The sequence below is a fragment of the Macaca fascicularis genome, chromosome 15, assembly GCF_037993035.2.
Source record: "Macaca fascicularis isolate 582-1 chromosome 15, T2T-MFA8v1.1".
Classification (NCBI taxonomy): Eukaryota; Metazoa; Chordata; class Mammalia; order Primates; family Cercopithecidae; genus Macaca; species Macaca fascicularis.
In genome coordinates, this window is record NC_088389.1 from 83,649,370 (window position 1) to 83,661,754 (window position 12,385).

Genomic DNA, 12,385 nt, shown 5'->3' on the forward strand with positions numbered 1-12,385 from the left:
TAAATTTCACTGGAGCCTGCAGTTTTTGTTAGATGACATTGTCTTCCTTAAGAGCTTCATGTCAAGCCTGCTTGGCTTGCCCTCTAACCTTCCCCCTACCTTTTTAAAACTTCCTAAGGTGAGTGCTGAAATTGGAGAAAATAGTGTGACTTGCTGCTGCAGAGGATCTGGTCTTCCCGGGATGCCATGGCTGGTTTATTGCTGCTGCAAGGTGTGCGTCTGGGTGGCTGAGACTCCTGCTGCGGAACAATGGCAGGATGATACTGGTTCACTTTGTATTTACTGTTTGTCTTATGTCCTCTGCTGGTTTCATTATAGGATTTTGCTTTGTTTTGTTAGGGTGATTAGAACCTTAGAGATTAGTAAAGTGGCTTGTCCTCAGAAATAGCATGTGTTGATTGTCCTAGACCCTCACCTCTGACTTTGCTATGCTGGCTTTAGTGGTCTCTTTGTAGCAGATTACAGTAAATGTGAGCCACCAAAAAGTGACCTTTGTATGGCCACCTTTTAAAATTGTGCATCAGAATCAATGCTGGGTTTTTTTTTTTTTTTTTTGTGACGCAGACCCTGAAGTCTAAACATCTGTCCTTAGTCATCGTGTCCCATTTTCCCCCTTTGGAATTTCCTGGACGCTACAGTTGTATCCTTGCTGAATTAGGGAGTGAGTTTTGAGCATTCTCTAAAGACAGGTTAATTTTCGATTCTCACTATAACCCCCATATGTTCCTGATTTGTCTTTGTTAAATAAAAGTCATATTATTTTAGTGAACGGATTCATATAATTTGGCTACTGATTTTGTTCCTTTATCTTAAAATTACATTAGCTGAAATGATTTTTAAAAGTTGATATGTTCAGAGATCAGTAGTCAAAATACTTTTAAACACCAACTGGTACCAGTCATCTTTGTAGATGCAGAATATGTTTGACTTAGGCTGACATATTATATGAGCTTTTTGGGTGCCAGTATTTTGGTTGACTTCCTGCAGGGTAAAATAAATCAAGGATTTAAAAAAAGAAATTTTCTCTACCACCCAGAGATCAAACATCTGCTGTTTTTATTTTTAAACATTTTGTCATACCTAAATGCAGCAACTTTGAATTTAATTAGGAAGGATTGCTAAAATTAGGAAATTCTGCCTTACTTAGACTTGCAAAGATCTTATATTTGTTCATTCATTTCATTCATTCATTCATTCATTCACTCATTCATTCATTCATTCATTCAAAAATGTTTACATCTGTTACGAAGCTCTTGCCAGGCTCTGGGGATATGATGCTGAACAAAATATTGTATCTGCCCTCATGGAGCAGATATTTTTAGCAGATGAAGAAGACATTAAAAAACTGATTACCTTATTTCATTAAAATTGTGTTAATTTTTCACCTCTAGAAGTGTAAGCACTTTGTGGCCAAACATATAGGACATATAAATACTTGCAACTAGTTCTGCCCCCGATCTGAAGCTACAGATCCCTAGAATGCTTAAGCTGGAAAGATGTTGGAAATGAGTTAATTGGTTCAGCAAGCTTGTGGTCAGTGCTATAGTAAGTGTCGAGTGCAGGTCAGTAAGAAATGGTTCTGCTTTGGAGGAGCTCAGAGTCTTAGTGGGAAAGGAAGGGAAATTGGCTATGTTAGAATGTCCTGTCATCAATTTCGTATTTTACCAGAGAAGAAACAAACTAGATTATTTTTAAAATGTCTTCTATGCCAGGCCCAGTACCCATGGTAAATCTGTTTTTGACTTTTAAAAAAATCTTCAACAGCAACCATGTCGATTGACCTTAATGCTTGCATTTTCCAAATGAGGAAAACGAGGTGCACAAAGGCTAACTCAGTTGCCTAGGGTCACTCAGAATGCTGATTGTAACTCCATCATGCTAAAAGTTGGCAAGTCTGTGCTCCTTGAAGTTGTTGGATTATGTCCCTTAGTCATAGCTTGGTTGAGGGAGCCTCTCCCCCCCCCCCCCTTTTTTTCCTTTTTCTTCTTTTTTCTCCTAAAGCCACAGTATACTCCTAAATATCATGCTGTCATGAAACAGGAAAATGCTTAGTTTTTTTGCCTCATGCCCAGAGGTCTTCCTAACATTTTGCACTTGCTTTCTACTTGTTAACAGCACATATACACTTGTCTTTGGTTCACTTTAGAAAGTTCAGGACTGCGCTTATGGGCAGATTATGCTTCAGTGGCAGGCCAGTTAAGGAACATGGAAAACATACATCCTAGAAGAGGAATGCTAATGGAAAAATCAAGGGTTTCTTGAATTTTAGGTCCAGAATGCTGTTCACCCACATGAGCAATTCCCTATAGGGTTGGCATGTTCAGAGTTGTACACAGCACTTGTCTCCTGTAATGAGTTGGAATTCTTGCAGATTTGAAAACTGAGGGTAGGGAGTAACTTTTCAGGAGAGAGATTATAGCACATCTTGTTCTAAAGACCATTTGTCCATTTCCTTTCTGAAAGACTGTTAGAATGTTCTTCCTTAGAATGAAGTCTTCCTTATCGAAGATGAACTTTGCCTCTCTACAGCCTCCTACCCACTGATCTTAAGATAAAACCACTCTTGTGTGTTTACAAAGTAGTCTTTCAAATACGTAAAATGTTCTCCCTACCAGTCCCTGGTGGGTCTTTGTATATCCAAGACATGTCCTCAGTTATGTCACTTCTTCCTCCTGTGACATATTTCATGCTTCTCTCCATTCTGATCTCTTTGCATTTGACCTGTCATAGTTTCTAGATGGTTACAACCAAAACTGGACACTATTTCTAATTTAGTCTGGTCAGCCAAAAGTGCAAATGGGTCATTTTTTTCTCATGATGCAGTAATGTTGTTCTTCTGTTAATGTTTCCTGTGTTACATATCAATAGCTGTGTAACAAATCACCACAGAGCTTAGTAGACTTAAAACAATAACAATCATTTATTTGCTTATGAATGTGCTGTTTATGCAGGTCTCAGAGGAAATGACTCATTTCTGCCAACTTGGAATCACCTGGAGTGGCTCAGCTGGAGCTGAAGGAGCCATTGCTATGATGGCTCACTTACCTGGCTGGCCAGTTAGTATTGGTTGTCAGCTGGGAATTTAGCTAGAACTGTTGGTCAGGGGCTTTGTTCTCCTCCATGTTGTTGCTTGAGCTTCCTCACAGCATGGCAATGTGGTTCTAAGCTTTAGTATTCCAAATGACAAGGAGTAGCAACTGCTAGTCTTTAAGATTTGGACCCCAAACTAACACAGTATTGTATTGGTCAAGTAGTCACAGAGACTACCTTGATTCAAGGAGTGGGGCCGTAGACCTCACTTCTTGACAGAAAGAGTGACAAAGAATTTGTGGCCATTTATAATCTATCACATTTGCCGAATTACTGGTCTCTGTCCTTCTCTCTATTTCCAGCTAAGTCACACACCTTAAACTTCTCAACTAAAACCCCAAGAGTTAGATTTGAATTTTTGTTAAGGTAAATCTCCTCATCTTGTACTTGGATTATTGTTATTTTGCTTGTAACAGTTTTATTCTCCTTGAGTTCTTCTTAGAATTACAGTCAGCCTTTTATGTTGTGGGCTCCGCATCTGAGAATTCAACTGACTGTGGATGGAAAATATTTGAAAAAATAACAATACAACAATTAAAAATAATACATATAAAAACAATATAATCCAATAAAACATAGCATTTACATTGTGTTAGATATTATAAGTAATCTAAAGATGATTTAAAGTATATGGGAGGATGTGCATAGGTTATATGCAAATACTATGCCATTTTATATAAAGGACTTGTGCATCTGGATTTTGGTATCCTCAGGGGTCCTGGAACCAATCTCTTGTGTAGACCAAGGGATGACTGTATTCTTTTCAAGATTATTTGAATCTTGACTCTGGTGACCATGATATGAACTATTTATCCTGGGGCTGTGTCATCAACATATATAGTTAGAATATTTACTGTGTCCTCACTGAAGACATGATAAACAAGTTAGACAAGACAGGCCTGTGGGTATTAGAGACCCCTCTGCAGACTAACATCAAGACGTTAACCAAAATGTTACGTGACTCTGGTGATTTATTTATTTATTTATTTGTTTTTTTATTTTTGAAATGGAGTTTTGCTCTTGTTGCCCAGGCTGGAGTACAATGGCGTGATCTTGGCTCACCGCAACCTCTGCCTCCCAGGTTCAAGCGATTCTCCTGCCTCAGCCTCCCTAGTAGCTGGGATTACAGGCATGCACCACCACACCCAGCTAATTTTGTATTTTTAGTAGACACGGGGTTTCTCCATATTGGTCAGGCTGGTCTCGAACTCCTGACCTCAGGTGATCTTGCCTGCCTTGGCCTCCCAAAGTGCTGGGATTATAGGCGTGAGCCACCGCGCCTGGCCTGGTGATTTATTTCGGTAAGAAATGACTTAACAGTGCCATTCTACCCAAGTTCTCTGACTTTGCCAGAGAGTCTTAGGTGGTAATTGCAGAAGACCAAACAACACGAGTTTCATGTGAATTTCATGCATGGTTTACTTTTCTTTTGATGTTTTATCAGTCTACAGGTGTGGAAAGTCTTTAGTGACCAAGTGGTATGAATGGATTTCTTTGGTGATCATTTTAGATTAATGGGTTATAGAATATTTTATTTCGAGTCATTATAGGTGGCTGTAATTTAGAAAGCAGGAAAGTATGAAACCAAGACTTGAACTTCTCTTGTAGTTTGGGGCTGTAGTCATTGCTTTCTTAGTTAGTAGTTGGGACAGAATTTGAGCCCTTCAATCCAGCAAACCAGGACCCAATATATAGCGTTTATTTACCATCACCCCTCCTTAACATTAGCTTAAGTGTTTTTGTTTTTATTTTTTAAAGTAATAGCATCCCTGTATAGCAAAACCATTTCATATGCCTGCTTGATACCACAGGCTGAATAAATACAGCATATCAACTATGGAAACAGCCACATATTGAAGAACTAAAGAAAAACTCTAGAGTTTAATTACTTGAGTATTTATATGCTCCTTCTTCAGTTTTGTTTGTTTTTCCTACTAATAGATGTTTGTGGGGAGAGCCCTTACATTTACTGAAAGCTGCTTGTTTGTGAATGAAGGTTTCTGTGATGAAATATTCATGAGTACTTTTCATGATCTACATATGTGACATAAAATGCCAAGTAGGAAGACTGTATTTGATGCAAGGGGATAATTGTATCAGGAAGAATGTCATTCATTCATCAAGCAGTCATTGAACATCTCTGGATTAAGAAACAGTTCCTGTCCTTAAGAAGCTCATAAGCTACTCACTGTAATTGAAAAGTAGACCAATAATTATACTATGAGTTGTAAACTCCAACCAAAGAACCCAGAGAAGAAACATACTATTTAGCCTGAGAAAATGACTTTTCGGAAGCCTTTATTTTTTTTCTTCCTCTCATGGGTCATGAGGCAAATAAAAGGAAAACTTGTTAGAATTACCTTTAGAAAAACTTTGTTACTCTTTGTTTTAGGTGGTGATCTTTTAAAAGAAAAGGCAATGTCCGCCCCATTCAGTGTCCCACTGAAAACCTGTATATGCTCTACATCTGAAAATATCTCATTCCAACGTGGAGGGATGCAATGCAAATGGCACATGCTGCCTCAGTGGCGTCTGCCCCATGACTGCAGGAAGCATTAAGCAGAACTGCTGAATAGCAGGAATATAATGGTCTGTCTAATGGGAAGTTCTTGGCTCCCATAACTCCTCTAATAACATCAGCACCACTATACTCCTGTATAACTCCTCTAATAACATCAGCACCACTATACTCCTGTATAACTCCTCTAATAACATCAGCAACTTCATTCCCTTACATTGATGTGATGTTTCAGTTTAAAAAGTGATTTTACAAAATGGAGCACGTTCTTTCCTTGTGGTATCCCTGGGAGGGAGATAGGGCAGGTGTTGTTATTGCTGCTTTGCTTTTGCGGATGGGGACACTGAGGCCCATGGAAGTGAGGGAGTGGCGCAAAGCCACACTGCCTGCCAGGGACTGGCATACCTAGGACAGGAACACAGTGGTCTGCTGTGTGTCCCAGCATGTCTTCTCCTAAATCACCCTCCAGTCATGTGGTGAGAAAGGATAATTCATAGATTAGGTAAGAAGTTTTCGGTCAGAAATAAGAGAATCCTCCAACAGGAAAAGGATTTTTGTTTGTTTTTAATTTAAAAAACCAGCAAAGAAAACTAGCAAAATGAAACAGGAGCTGTGCCTCTCTCTTGTCAGTCCAACATTCCATTGCTGTTTGTTTTAAATAATGTGAAGGAGTGTGATTTGCTTGCCTAAGGAAAGAATTTGAAAAGATACAGGCTCTGGTTCTGAGTTTCCAACTTGGTCAGTAATTTGCTATGACTGTGGGCCAGGAAAACAGCAGCTGTTGGAGTAGTTTCTTTTGCTGAAAGAGATAGCAAGCACTACCTTCCATTTTCTTTATAAAAATTTTTTTAAATGGAAAAAAAAAATGTTTTTAGAGACTCCAGCCTGGGCGACAGCGCACTGCACAGTGCTGCTCACTGCAGCTTTGAACTCCTGGGCTCAGGCTGTCCTCTCAGCCTCCCAAGTAGCTAAGGCTGTAGGTGTATGCCACTACATACATCTAATTTTTTATTTTTTTTGTAGAGATGGGGTATTGCTATATTGCCCAGGCTGGTCTGGAAGTCCTGGGCTCAAGTGATCCTCCTGTCTCAGCCTCCCAAAACCCTGGGGATTACAGGTGTGAGGCACCGTACCCAGCCTGCCTTCCATTTTCTTAGTGAGTAGCGTCTTCGATATGAAGTTAAAGCCAGGTACTACGAGTGCTCACCTGATTTTTGGTTCTTACGAAAGTGCTTTTATCTGTAGACAGTTGTTAAATTGGTCTCCTTGCAGGGGCGATGATCAGTGGAGCCTTATATTCTGCCATCTTGTTCTGCCCCTCAATGAGTAGGGTCTGAATCATGCTTTGTATTTTATATGAAAATGTACTTTTATTTTTTTCAGCTGTTCTTCTTTGCTCTGGAACTTTAATCCCCATTGAGGACTGAAAAGCACATTAAGTGGTCAGTTAAAAATTACATCATCTGTTCAAATTTCCAGCAGTCTCTTTTGGAGTGACTCAGGTTTTCTGAGAGATGTGGGAGGGGTAAATGCCTAGTTAAGTAAAAACTTAAACTATGTATCGGTCTTATATCTACCTTCTTAAAAGGTTTCCCCTCTCTCTCCTCCTTCTGACATGACATTGGGTGCAGGAAGAGGTGGTGTAGGGATGGCTTCTGTCTGGGGACTGCTACCTGGTAGAGGGCCCCATCCTGTTGTCTCTGCATTGGCCTCTCTCCTTGCTGCGTCTGCCACCAAAGGATTTCTGGACTGTTGGTGTGCCTATGGCCCAAGGACTTGGCATTCTCCACTGGTGTTGGTTGGCCCACAGGTTGCTGAGATCCACTTGCCACTCACATTTAATCCCTGTCTCTGCCCTTTGTTAGAGGATCATCATGCCAATAAGCTGTCTTTTAAAAAAACTTTTAATTTTGTGATAATTCCAAACTTACAGAAAAAGGGCAAGAGTAACAGAGAACTTCTGAATGCCCTTAATTCAGTTTTAACATTTTGCCATATTTGTTTTATTACTCTATGTATACATATTATTATGTATTTTCTGAGTCATTTGAGAGTAGGATTTTGCTCCAGAGAAGGTGGTCTAGAAGGTGAACCAAAATCTTTCTAGTGAATGAAGCTTTCGTATTCCTTTCTTTTTCTCTGCTGTCTTCCAATTCTTCTTTCTTTCTTTCTTTTTTTTTTTTTTGAGATAGGGTCTTCCTCTGTCACCCAGGTTGGAGTGTAGTGATGTGATCATAGCTCACTGCAGCCTCAGTCAACCTCCCTGTCTCAAGCAATCCTCCTGCTTCAGCTGCCGGAGTAGCTGGGACTATAGGCATGCACTACCATGCCTGGCTAATTTTTCGTATTTTTTGTAGAGATGGGGTCTCCCTATGTTGCCCAGGCTGGTCTCAAACTCCTGGATTCAAGTGATCTGCCTGCCTTGGCCTCCCAAAGTGCTGGGATTACAGACATGAGCCACCGTGCCTGGCCTGCATTTCCTGTTGTTGATATTCTTAAAAGAGTATGTCTAGAATATCAGGTAGGCCAGGTGTGACTGGTCTGACTAGAGGAGAATGATGTTATCCTTCATTTGCTCCTTTATTTATTCAGTCAACCAGCACAGTGTTATTGAAGATCATTACCTGGAAGACACTGTACTAGGTGCTGCGATACAATCCTGCCTTTATGAAGTTTGTACTCTTGATTAAGAGATAATTATATTTTTAAGTCAGAGTTAATTAGGCTGGGTGCGGTGGCTCATGCCTGTAATCCCAGCACTTTGGGAGGTCGAGGCAGGTGGATCACCTGAGGTCACGAGTTCGAGACCAGCCTGACCAATGTCATGAAACCCTGTTTCTACTAAAAATACAAAAATTAGCCAGGCGTGGTGGTGGCGTGTGCCTGTAGTCCCAGGTACTTGGGAGGCTGAGACAGGAGAATTGCTTGAACCTATGAGGCAGAGGTCACAGTGTGCTGAGGTCCCACTACTGCGCCCCAGCCTGGGCAACAGAACTAGACTCTGTCTCCAAAAAAAAAAAAAAGAGTTAATTAAAAGAAACTTAGGAAAGATGCTATTTTCCTCATTCTAGATGCTATAGTTTTCTTAATACAACTTAAGTTGTATCAGTATTCATGTTCTGTTGTGTTCATAAATTCATTTAAAATAATTCGCAACTTTTTACCATGTTGTTAAGTCACATCTCTTTTATCCTGTTTTTATTCAGTTAGATTTTTTGGATTCAGATTCAGGAATTTATAATTTATTCTCACTCAGGTATCATCTTTGAGAGCAGGCATGCTATTATTTTGTGTGTTTCAACATCTGATACCATGCCTGGAATATGGCATTCCTAAATGTTTATGGATAAAAATTAAATTTTAGTTTACTAAATATAAGTTGTCCACTTAGAGCGTTATCTTTTTAAATTATGGTCCATTCACTGCTCTCTTTCCCAGTTTCATTGTTTTGCAGAGATTTTTTTTTTGCCTTGCATTCTCTATTTTAATCCCGGTTTCTGATACAAATGTAGAACACATGATAAAGGGAAGTACCTTTTGAGAGAAGCTGTTCAAACAGTTATGAATCCATCTGTTTGAATGAGCTTGTCATTCTCCATTTTCCATATAGAGCTAAGGGACACTTGGCAAATATCACATTTACATGGCCCTTGTGTGCTGCTTTTTTCTCATCTGCCAAAGATGGGAAACAAGGCTGATATTAGAGAACTCGTGAGAGCACCATTTCTTAGCTTCCTGTGAGGGCTGATTCCTTCAATAAGGCATGAATCATAGTTCATTTTTAGCAAAGGTAGCTGCATTAAGGACCAAATTGAGATGGTAAATGTGCATAAAGTAATAAGTTTGAAAGCAATTCAGGAATATAATAGTAGACCTATTGAAGCATGTTATCAAATGCAGGAAATAGAAAAGATAAAATTAGAAAAACCACATTCAAGAACTGACTTTTTTAAAGTAGTGAAAGCTTGGAAGACTTCTAAAAGGTCTAAAATAACATGAGAAACATATTGAGTAGTGATGTATTCTGAGTTCTTCATGTGGAGAGGGCTAAAAATAATAAATTATACTGTTCTTGCATATTTCTTAGGAGAACTATTTTGAGTTTTGTGTGATATAAAAGGGATGATCAGAGGGTGCTTCCTTAAATTAATATTTGAATATTCCCTTCATGAATATAGACTTAAATTACTCAAAATATGTGCTTAACTTTTTTCATGATTGTTAAAATAGTGCATTATCATTTTTGAAAAAAAAAAAAAAAACCATAGAAAACTACAAAGATTCTAAAGATTACCCACACCCTACAGATAATACTAAGGGTTACAGTTTTGATTGAGGAAGGCTTTGTAAGAAGTCTAAGCGTAGATTATTTAGGGAGAAGATTATCTAGTTTATCAGTTCGCCAGTTTCTCGTTTCATAGAACAGTTATATCCTTGTTGGCGCTTGCCCTTTGGCCTTTTTCAGCTGTTTAGTTTTTCCTTCTTAAGGAACAGGGCCAGAGTGGAGAGAAAAAATTGAAAGTATATTCCTTTGATTCTGAAAGCGCTGGTGACAGGCCTGACAAAATGGGATTGGAGTTGGCAGTAAAATGATACTTGGGGAGTATCTTTTTATTTTTGGGCTCTTCTTGCTTTCTCATTGTCAGCAGCAGCACCTCCTCTTTCCTCTGATCATTGGCCATGAGAACAGCTCTTTGAGGAATCATCGTTGTGTAGAATTTGGTCTGGCAAGCAGTTTTTTTTTTTAGTAAGAAAGACAAATGTTTTTTATGTAGCCAATAATATTAGGCAATAGATTTCCAGTGGTGTGTCAGAGTCCTGCATTTCATAATTCTAGTGGATACCATTTTTTATTTTTAAAGTTTTAGATTTGAAGGTACATGTGCATGTCTGTTACATGGGTATATTGCATGATGGTGGGGATTGAGCTTCTACTGTACTCACCACCCAAATATTGAACATTGTATCTAAAAGGTAATTTTTCAAACTTTACCTCCATCCTCCCTCCCCTTTTTTGGAGTGCCAAGTGTCTGTTATTTCCATCTTTATTTGCATGTGTACCTATTGTTTAGCTTTCAGAAGTGAGAACCGGTGGTATTTGATTTTCTGCTTCTGACTTAGTTCACCTAGGATAATGGCTTCTAGCGCCATTCAAGTTGCTGCAAAGATGATTTCATTCCTTTTTGTGGCTACATAGTATTCTATTGTGTATATATTCCACATTTTCTTTATCCATTCAACCATTAATGGACACCTAGGTTCATTCCATGGCTTTGCTGTTGTGAATAGTGCTGTGATAAATGTATGAGTGCAGGTGTCTTTTTTATATAAAGATTTCTTTTCCTTTGGGTAGATACCACGTAGTGGGATTGCTGTCTTGAATGGTAGTGCTATTTTTAGCTTCTTGAGATATCTTCATACTGTTTTCTATAGAGGTTGAAGCAACGTCTGTTCCCACCAACAGTGTACAAGTGTTCCCCTTTCTCCACAGGTAATCCAACATCTGTTGTGTTTTGATTTTTTAACAATAGCCATTCTGACTGGTATAAGATGATATCTCATTGTGGTTATAATTTGTGTTTCTCTGATGATTAGTGATGTTGAGCATTTTTTTTTTTTACGTGTTTGTTGGCCTCTTGTATTACTTTATTTGATAAATATCTGTTCAGGCCTTTTTGCCCAGTTTTTAATGGGGTTGGTTGTTTCTTTCCTATTGAGTTGTTTGAGTTCCTTATAGATTCTGGATGTTAGTCTTTTGTCGGAGGCAGAGTCTGCAAATACTTTCTTATTTTTGAGACAGGGTCTCACTCTGTCACCTGGGCTGAGTGCAGTGGTGTGATCTTGGCTCACTGCAACCTATGCCTCCCAGACTCAAGTGATCCTTCCACTTAAGCCTCCTTAGTTGCTAGGACTGTAGGCATGTGATACCATGCTCAGATAATTTTCGTATTTTTTTGTAGAGACAGAGTTTTGCCGTGTTGCCCAGGCTGGTCTTAAACTTCTGAGATCAAGTAATCAGCCTGTCTCGGCCTCCCAAAGTGCTGGGATTACAGGTATGAGCCACCATGCCCAGCCAATATGGTCGTTTTAATGATACTGATTCTTCCAGTCCATGTGCATGGGACGTTTTTCCATTTGTTTGTATGATCTGTGATTTCTTTCATCAGTGTTTTGTCATTCTCCTTGTAGAGATCTTTTACCTCCTTGGTTAAATGTATTCCTAGGATTTTTGTTGTGGCTAACATAAATGGGATTCAGTTCTTGATTTGGTTCTCAGCTTGATAAAATTGGTATATAGAAATGCTACTGATTTTTGTGCGTTGATTTTGTATCTTGACTTTACTGAAGTTGTTTATCAAGTCTAGGAGTCTTTTGGAGGAGTCTTCGGGGTTTTCTGTCTTTTGGGAGGAGTCTTTGGGGCTTTCTAGGTGTATGATTATGTCATCAATGAAAAAAGATAATTTGACTTCTTTTTTTCCAATTTGGATGCCTTTTATATCTTTCTCTTGTCTCATTCCTTTGGCTTGGACTTCCAGTATTATGTTGAATAAAAGTGGTGAAAGTGGGTGTCCTCATTTTTTTCCATCCTTAGGGGAAATGCTTTCAACATTTCCCAATTCAATATGATGTTGGCTGTGGGTTTGTCACATATGGCGTATGTTGAACCATCCTTGCATACCTGGAATAAAGCTCACTTGATTGTGGTGAATTATATTTTTGATGTATGTTGGATTCAGTTTTCTAGTATTTTGTGGAGGATTTTTGCATCTGTGTTCA

General features: G+C 39.0%; 1 protein-coding gene across 3 annotated transcripts in view; it reads left to right on the plus strand.

Annotated features, from left to right (window-relative positions):
• Positions 1 to 12,385, plus strand: part of TTC39B (tetratricopeptide repeat domain 39B) — a 140,909-nt gene that overhangs the window by 59,860 nt on the left and 68,664 nt on the right. The gene's annotated exons all lie outside the window — the stretch shown is intronic.